This window comes from Argopecten irradians, chromosome 4 (genome assembly GCF_041381155.1).
Source record: "Argopecten irradians isolate NY chromosome 4, Ai_NY, whole genome shotgun sequence".
In the NCBI taxonomy this organism is placed as follows: Eukaryota; Metazoa; Mollusca; class Bivalvia; order Pectinida; family Pectinidae; genus Argopecten; species Argopecten irradians.
In genome coordinates this window covers 51,630,626-51,640,166 of record NC_091137.1, presented here as the reverse complement: position 1 = coordinate 51,640,166, position 9,541 = coordinate 51,630,626, and positions in this window count along the sequence as shown.

The following is a 9,541-nucleotide window of genomic DNA, read 5'->3' as shown; positions in this document are numbered from 1 at the left end:
TTGGCACACATTTTCCTTATTTTTAAGCATCTATTTGTCAGATTGTAAAATAATTCCAATTTTTGTACCAATCTTACAAATAGAGTCTATCATCTGTCTGCTGATCTATGTTTGGAATTCTTCCTGTACGTGAATCCATAAATAGCATCCTTGGATACATGTCTGGAACGCACCTGATATCAACCAGGTGCGGGTAATTTGGGTAACATGACGTTAGATCATATAAAAGACTAACTTTTATTCCATAACAGCGATTAGGTCAAAAATCAAACAAAAAAGTTCAAAGTTCAGGAATTTTTATTTTTTTTTTATTTTGCGAAATTTCTTTTTACATATCGATGTAGAATGTCATTCTGATGAATTTGGTGTCTTTTATTTTTCGGTAGCAATTCCGGTTAATGCTGTATGCCATTTTGAAAAAAAATCCTTTGATCTTTGCTAAATTCCCGCCAAAATGTTTAAAATTATTATTTTCAAACTGAATGACTAATTGTATACACAAAACTTATTTGGTGCAGTAGAGCCATTGATCTAGCAAAAATTCTCTTAGGAGACCATATGTACATTGGAGATCCAAGTTCAAAAAACAGTGTGATTGTCCAGTACCATTCACCCCAGGATGCGGAGGTGAACCAATATATATTAGAAGCATTAGGTCGTGATGACAATCATATACGAGCGATATTTGCCACCATAGCTTTAGGTATGGGAGCTGATTTAAAAAAAGTAAAACGAGTAATCCATGCTGGAGCACCATCATCTGCAGAAGGTAATTATTGTATGGAATATTAACAGGGTAATAAATTTTGAAAAAATGCATTAAAAAGGAAATTATGATAAACCTGTTAAAGTTTCTTGGATAGTATTTTTGTTTGTCATTTCTGTAAATGGAAATGGATGTCGAAAAAGATTACTGACTAAAATTGATATGTTGGTAGGAAATGTAAGTTAATATATGAAACTAGGTATGAAATATGTAAATTTATACATATTTTCATGGTGATATTTTTGTTCAAAGCTGATATCAGTCAGTGAATAAGTACTGACTATAGGTCAGTGGTTTTTCTTCGGGTACTCTTCATTTCACCCATTTCAAACTTTTGACACATGTTTACATAAGTAGTTTGTTAAGATTTTAACAAAATACACTCCAAAACATTACTATTGTTACCTGGTAGCATTTGATGTTCTCTTTGCAGAGTACATACAGGAAACAGGAAGAGCAGGTTGAACCGGCGGGGAAGCAGAGTCTGTAATATATGTGAATGCCATGGATCTGTCCTCACAAATAGTCTCAGCAGAAATGAAGAATTACTTGAAACAAACCGAAGTCTGTTGTCGCAAATTTCTGAGTGATTACTGTCCACTCGAACCAGCAGAATATAAATGTTGTGATCTCTGTAGCAAAGATTCTGACACTGAAGTAAAAGGACAAAATCAGGTTGTCCGTTTTCTAGTCAAGCAAGCTCTGAAACAGTATGTTGAAGCCGATGTTTCTGGTGAAATTACATTTCATCTTAATGACATGTTAATTGAAAGAATCACAGAGACATATGAAATGGTTCCATTAGATAGTGTTGAGAACTATTACAAGTTACCCACATTTGTTGCAGAATCTGTGAAAGTAATACTGGGTACATTTAAATAAGTTATGTCGGAAATTAATAAATCACTTTCCAAACTCAACATCCAGTCTAGACTTATGATAATCAATCCATGATTGCAAATGTAATGTCTCAATATCATCCACTGGTGCTTGGATCTGTTTATGTGCTTTGTAACTTCTTGTAGGATGGACTTCAAATGGTCTGAATCCTCTGAGAACTTGAATGATCTTCTTCTCATCTGATACGTTGCTTATGGAAATTTGCTCGTCTTTTAACAAAACTGCCAGCTACGTTGTCATAGTTATGAGATATCTGGTCTAAGGCAGCAACTGCCTTGGACCGCACCATCAATTTCTTATCCCTGTTCATGGGACCAAGTCCCTTCAGGATTGTTTTTGTTCTGTGTATATATGTTCCATTTGAAGGTCAGCTGGAATATGAGTATCCTTTCCACCCCTTGTGTTTACAAATAGTCCATAAAAACTTTCATATGCTGTTTTCAAACTGTAGCTAGCCTGTTGGTGGCATAGGAAACGTAGGATTTCCAGGGCATATTTACTTCTGCTGTTATGAGCTTTGAACATCACACCATTATATATTTTTCATACACCTTAACATCCTGTCTCTGTCCGGATTATGGATGCAGTCCAAAAATTCCATGTAGAGCAGTCCAAGCTGCAAGGTAACTTTACCGTATTGTTGTACGTGATCAACATCAACAGGTACCTTTTTTTTAGTCTTCTTCTGTCTGTTCAAAACATGCAAAGTAATATATTTGTTATTTGCCGATTAATTTTCTTGTTGTCGCCTTTACACATGTTAAATATTAATAAACTGTAAAATGAATTTGATGTCGTCCATTGTCCATACTCACTGGTACCTTTGAATATTGTAGCGAGACATAGGAATCTGCAAGCTAACGCGGCAGTCGAACCCAGGGCAAAACAAATTAATTGTATCATTCTTACTCTACGCTAATGACTACGGTCGTAGCGAAACAAGTCGTTACAATTTGGAACCTCCGGGGGGACCCTAATTAAATAATTAATTGAATTTTGATGATGTTGACTTACTCGTTTATTTTACTACGCGGTGTGACGAATCCCTGTGGTTGTGGAATTTATACAGGTGTACTGTTTACGTTTCGGTTGAGTGGGTACGCTTGTGTGTATAATTTCTCAGGTGTGAGCTATTTATAGCTTGCACTGTGTTTCTCTTTAATATTTTGGACCTAGTCTTGTTAGCTTGATTAACGAAACTTGTGTAGGCGTTTCACATTAGTACTGGTGAGAATGTGGACAATGCGGATTTGGGAAATGAAATATAGGCTTTACAATCCTGGGTAAAAAAAAACTTTCCTTGCGAATGCTCATGGGAGGTGTCGTGTAACAGGGTACGGGGGAAAGGATGGGGGACAGTATTACTGGGGAGGCCGCTCATAGGTAAAGGGGACTAAGTAGGATTTATTGTAGTAACTGATATTGGGTTAGAGTGAGTTAAATTCCGAAACTGATAGGTCAGTACTGAAAATACAAACTTGTAATTTGGATATTTGAGGGGTTGTTGTAATTTAATAGTATTGATATTACAATTTGATAGGACTAACATTTGTTGTTCAACTTGTTTTTCATGTTTGCTGTGTACTGGTGCCCCTGACCTGGGGGGAGGAACTAAGAGGACCCAGGCCCCTGTGTCATTGCTGGTGCCACAACGTCAAAGCGGTTTGGGGAAATGCGTACGGCCCTGCCTGGACCCAGACGTCCTTATTGTTATTCCGGAAAGTGTGATATAAAGTGCCCGGAGGAACTTTGATGTGATAAGTATCGGGACATTGGGGTGTTGTTTTTGGCCATGGTAACAAAAACCCCCTGTACATGATTCCAGGGAATTTCAGTGTTACACAAGGAGAACATAATAGTTTGGGCCCGATCGGGCAGGGTAATAAACCCGAACCGCGCAGCACAGGGGTCTGGAGGACACCGTGTCGACCCCTGAATATCCCTTCCCCCCAGGGGGCATCAGAACTTTAAGAAAAAATACGCATAGTGAGGAGCATTCAATTTATTCAGACCTAGTATTGATGAGTAGTTTCAGTATGTTCATGTCTAATCTGCGGATGTATTTATGACGTGTTTTTATATATATATTCTTTTCCTTTTGTATGTAGGTATATAGATATACAGGCAAATATGAAACGACTAGTGTCAGGCCAAGTGGCCATTATTGGCCATAGCTATATAACAAGACTGAGCAATCTTATCAATAACCCTAGGGAGGGGAGGTTTACTCGGGATCTGGGGATTGAACGGGGTGGGTGTTCGTCTGTATGGTAAGTCTGGGGGAAAATTTGGGATATTGTGGACTTGGTAGATAGGATGAAAGGGGAGGGGTTTAGGCCGGGGTTATAATTTAATTTGCAGGTGGGGGGAACGACCTAGATAGTAGGGGGATAGGTTGGCAACATTTCGGGGGTCTTTGCGTATGATACTAGATACAGTAGCTGGGGGGTAGAGAGGGTGGCCCACACATGGCGGTATTTCCCGTGGACCCGGTAGATCGTGGGTGGTGACCGGGGCGGAGTATGCGGGCACGTCACTGGGAGGATACTTTGTAATTTTAGGCACCAGTCTCTGGCCCTCTCCCTCGAGATGATTGAAGTATGGACCCGGGTCAGAGCTATGTGGCTCGGCGACGCCTCATGTCCCCCGGCCGGCTGCTGAACGATCGGGGTTCATTTGAACCCCACGAGTAAACTGTTCGGCGATATTTGAATTATTGAAAAGAGCTCTATATGGGATTTTCATGAAATTTTAGCGGAACCCTCTCTTGGTATCCGGGTTAATATAGGTAAAGAAAAGGATTTTAACAAGGGGGTTATGGGAGTTGATGGGATTCCAATGGTAATGTATATATAGCAGGGGTTGGGGGGGGCGACTATGTTTGATAAAATGCAATATGTTATAATATCAACAATGGTAGAATGTTTATTGAGGTTGTTATTCCCTAGGTGAAAAAGTGGTATGTAATGGGTTAAGTTAATTGGTGGAATTGACTTCCCCCACAAAAGGGGCATGTAGATAGGACTTTAAATTATATTGTAGTTAGTTAGGGAGAGGGGATACCAATCATGGTTGGGGGTGTCTCTTGGTGGTATAGAGTTGGGACTATGTAACACCTTTTTAGATAAATGGCCCTAAGCGGGTGGGCTGTAACTTCAAATTTGTAAAATTCAAAATTGTTGGGGTTTGTATTTTTGGCTGTTAGGTATTCTGTATTTGTGGGGATATGGTTCTGGTTTCAGTTGATAAGACATACGACTGGGGTTTTTTGTACTCACGTGGTCAGTATTTAATTAGTTTGGTGGGTGGTATATAATGTACTGATAACACAAGACATTGGGAAAGTCTCTGGTCAACCCCAAATTTTCATTCGAGCTGGGTTAAGTCAAATAAAATCATAAGAGTGGCTTCCCCCAATGTAAAAAGGAGGTAGGATCGTCTTTAGGGAAAGGTCGGTGGAAAACTTTGTTTTGTTAATTGTATGTTTTTGTATTTTGCGGTGTTTTCCGTGAACTTTTTTTTTTTTCCATTAAATGATATTTTTTCCTTTTAGTTCTAAAGTGTGTGTATGGTGTTCATTTGGCAAGAAAGAAATGGGGCCAATGTTATCTTATGAGATTGCGCCATTATCTATCCGCAAGTACTTTTTCAAATCTTGATTTTGGAAATGTCTCAAAGGTATATGTACAAGGGAAGGAGGCAAAATTCAATCTGTAAGATGAACTGGTGGGGTAACAATCTTGTTATCTGTTTTTTGGTGGGGGCAACCAGTTTTCATAATATAAAGAACTTAGGGATTTTTAGTTTATCTATAATAGGGTTTTTATGCTTTTTTATGGTAAGAGTTGATAGACATGGAGCCTTAAACCCTTTTTCTTCCTATTGGAAAATTATTCAACTCTCAAGTAGGTTTTTTGGCTGTTAGGTAAAACTTCTGGCCACTGTGGGGAAAGTGTTCTGTGCAAATATTGATATGTTACTGGGGTACTCAATAAATTCAGACTTAATTAGATTTGGGAGGGGTATATAATAAATAACGGAAAAGTCTCTGGTCAACCCCATCACCAATTTTCATCGACGACATCTTCTTATATATTTACATTTAGCAAAAGTATAAGAGTGGCTTGTTACCCCATTCTTGTAGGATCCATTTCCCGTGGAAAAATCTTGTTTTGTTAATTGTATGTTCACTTGGCATATTTGTGTACGTTTTTTCCCCATAATATGTCATATATTTTTTTCATCTGCACCTTTCTAAAAGTCGTGTAAAAAATCTGAGGTGGTGTCCAAGGCAGAAAGAAAAATTATCTAAGGGTACTTTTCTGATTTTGGAATTGTCTAAAAGTATAATAAAGGAAATTTAACTTGGTTAAAAAGACTCTTGGGACATTGTTCTGTTTTTTTTTTACTATACAGATGCTGGAATCTTGTGAAACCCACAAGGTTAATGACAATAAGGATTATTAACGTTTATCTATAATCTTAAAGTTTTCGTAATTCCGGACATGGAGCTTAAACTTTTTCTGCCTTGGAAAATTATTAACTCTCTAAGTTATGTTTGGTGGTGTCTAACTTTGCACAGTGGAAAGTGTAACGCGTGCAAATATTTATAGCTTGTCTCTGATCAAAAATACTGAATTGATGTCCATTTCACAATAACAATTATTGTGGTTCACCATTGTAATACTCGACAACATCTTACTAATATACATTAATTGCAAAAGTAAGAAGGGGGCCTTTTACAATTCTTTTAGCACCCATTTCTGCGCTGAAATTCAAAGTCTGCTCCGAGGTCACTTGGCATTGAACATACGTCAGTGGTAGTACAATATTTATATACGAGGCATGTGCATTTTGATTGCTTTTTAAAACAAGTATATTCCTTGAAAGAAATACAAAAGAAAAGGAATAAAATTTTAAACCATTTCATGTTTTTTTAAATATATTATAATCACTACTAAGCAGATGTGATTGATGTACTTTAGAGAAAATAAGTGATATTACAGGTGAGCTGAGTATTGAATTTTGCTAGCCACCAGGGATACTACCTATACCAAGGGTGATAACTTGTGTGACTCTATACTTGTGATGATATAATAATTGTGTTAATGGCATTGGGATGATTGTTTTTTTTTACATACCATCCCAATTCCAAATTCAGGATAATTTTTATAATAAGAGAGTCCCACCTCCTTTGTTTTTTTGGTTGACCTTGTTGTAAATTGTTTTGTAGTATTCCTTGATGAAATATAATGTTTTTTTTTGAACCTTGTTAGATTACACTAGGCATGTGGTTTTGGCCAGTGAGGAACATTATTTAAAGATCTATGACATGTTCTATCTCTGTTTAGAATGGCCGCGGTATGTTGATGCATTTCCGTCCTCTGTATTGTAGGAAGTTTTTGTTTTTTTTTTTTTTTTTTTTTTCTTTGCAAGTTCCTGTTTAGTGGCTGCGGGTCGCATCATCTCTTTCTTTTTTTGGTTGGGACAATTGATATTTTTTTTTTTTTTTTTTTTTTTTTGAATGCTGATTGACCTTTCCCTTTATTAAAAGCATGTTTTGTCTTTGTGCAAAATTTTGGTTTTTTTTTTTTTTTTTTCAGATTATTTGTAGTTTCTCTCCCTTTATTTAAAGAGATTGTTTAGACTTTGTGAACTTAATGTTTTTTCTTTCCCTATAAATTACCTCCCCTTGATTGGTTCTTTAAAATTTAGTTTGTTTTGTTCTTAAGGCATATTTTTTTATTCTATTTTGGATTCACAACGAGTTCGTTAACTGGATACTTCCAAATTTTCGAAATTTGTGCGTCTTACTTTTTAGTTTGGCTTTAAATGTCTTTTTTTTTATTCTAGTTCAATTCTTGGATACTTCCAAATTCGAAATTTGTGCTTTTTTTGGCTTTAAATGTTTCATTTTTTTTTTTGGTTTTTTTTTTTCCAAATTATCTCCCTTGGATCAGTTTAACGGCTACGGGTCGCAGCCTGTCTAGGTGGTTGGGGGGTATGTAACGAAGCTGCGGTGCGCTTCGTTGCTATATATTCCGGAAATTATAGTAACCGAGACTTTGGCGGGAATTTGCTGTGCACGAGATCTCGGGACTGCGCCGAGGCTTTCAGTTTTTCTACCGGGCCTTGAGAGGTGAGGGTTGTGTTTTTGAAACCTATGTAATTTTTTATATATTTGTCCCCCATCCTTTCCCTAATTTGCTGTTATCGTATAGTATGGAAATGCATCACGCCCCAATCAACATTACTGTGTGTGTATTTTTCGCTGTCAGTCGATATTTTTTGCTATATTTTTGAGTTTTGAAATAAATACTTGTGAAATTGTTGCAATGTCGGACTTGGCATGTCTCGCTTTTTAGACGGGTTTCGATAGTAAGTAAAAGTCTTCACTCTTGTGTGAGAGCCGTTGGTAGGCTGGAAAAGAGTGGGAGCCTCCCTGTGTTGAGTTTCGGGGTTAACCCGTTATGGAGATATTTTTGAGAATCTATCGCTGGAGACTCGGTAGGGTTGCCCGCCGTTGTATGTTTTGTTTGTGGAATTGGGAGGTTAAACTATCCGATAATCGGCCCCGGTCCCCGGTGTTGTAGCGGCCACGTGCTCGGTCTTTCATTGCATGGGTAGGAGTTAATTCTGCTAAGCGAAAACAGTGAGAATATTAGCAGCAAAATTGTCCATTTCACAGGTACTTCCCACTGAGCCACGCGGGTATTTTCTCTGTTCGTTGGCGCCTTTAGCACATGTTGAATATTAATAAACGGTTTAAATGAATTTGATGTCGGTCCATTGTCCATACTCACTAGCTACCTTCTGAATATTGTAGCGAGACATAGGAATCTGCAAGCTAACGCTGGCGAGAGCTCGCAACCCACGAGGCAAAAACAATAAATTGTATCATACTTGCTCTGCGCTGGTGGCGTACGGTCGCTAGCGAAACTAGTCCTTTACCAATTTGGCGCCCAACGTGGGGCCCTCTAATTAATTAATTTGTTTTTTTGATTGGTGACTTACTTGCTCGTTTATTTACTACGCGTTGTGACGAGTCCCTGTGTTTGTGAAATTTATACAGCCGTGACTTGTTTACAGTTTCGGCTTGAGTGGTTACGCTTGTGTGTATAATTTTACTCCCCGGGTGTGAGCTATTTATAGCTTGCACACTGTGTTTGCTCTATTGTATCTAGATCTTAGTCTGGTTAGCTTGATTAACGGAACTTTGTGTAGGCGTTTCCACATTGGTACTGGTGGAATGTGGACAGTAGCGGATTTTTTTTTTGAGGAAATGAAATATAGGCTTTACAATCCTGTGTAAAACTTTCATTGCGAATGCTCATGGGAGGTGTGTCGTGTAACAGGGCATGGGGGAAGGATGGGCGACAGTATCACTGGGAGGCCGCTCATGGGTAAAGGGGACTAAGTAGGATTTATTGTAGTAAATGATATGGGGTTAGAGAGTTAAATTTCGAAACTGATAAGGCCAGTGCTGAAAATACAAACGTGTAATTTGGATATTTGAGGGGTTGTTGCTATTTAATAGTATTGATATTACAAGCTGATAGAGAGGACTAACATTTGTTGTTCAATTTTTTTTTCATATCTGCTGTATACTGATGCCCCTGACCTGGGGGGAGGAACTAAGGAAGAGGACCCAGGCCCCTGTGTCGTTGCTGGATCCACAACGTCAAAGCGGTTTGGGGAAATGCGTACGGCCCTGCCTGGACCCAGACGTCCTTATTGTTATTCTGGAAGTACAAAGTGTGATATAAAGTGCCCGGAGGAACTTTGATGTGATAAGTGTCGGGGACATTGGGTGTTTTGGCCATGGTAACAATAACCCCCAGTACTTGATTCCAGGGAATTTCAGTGGTACACAAG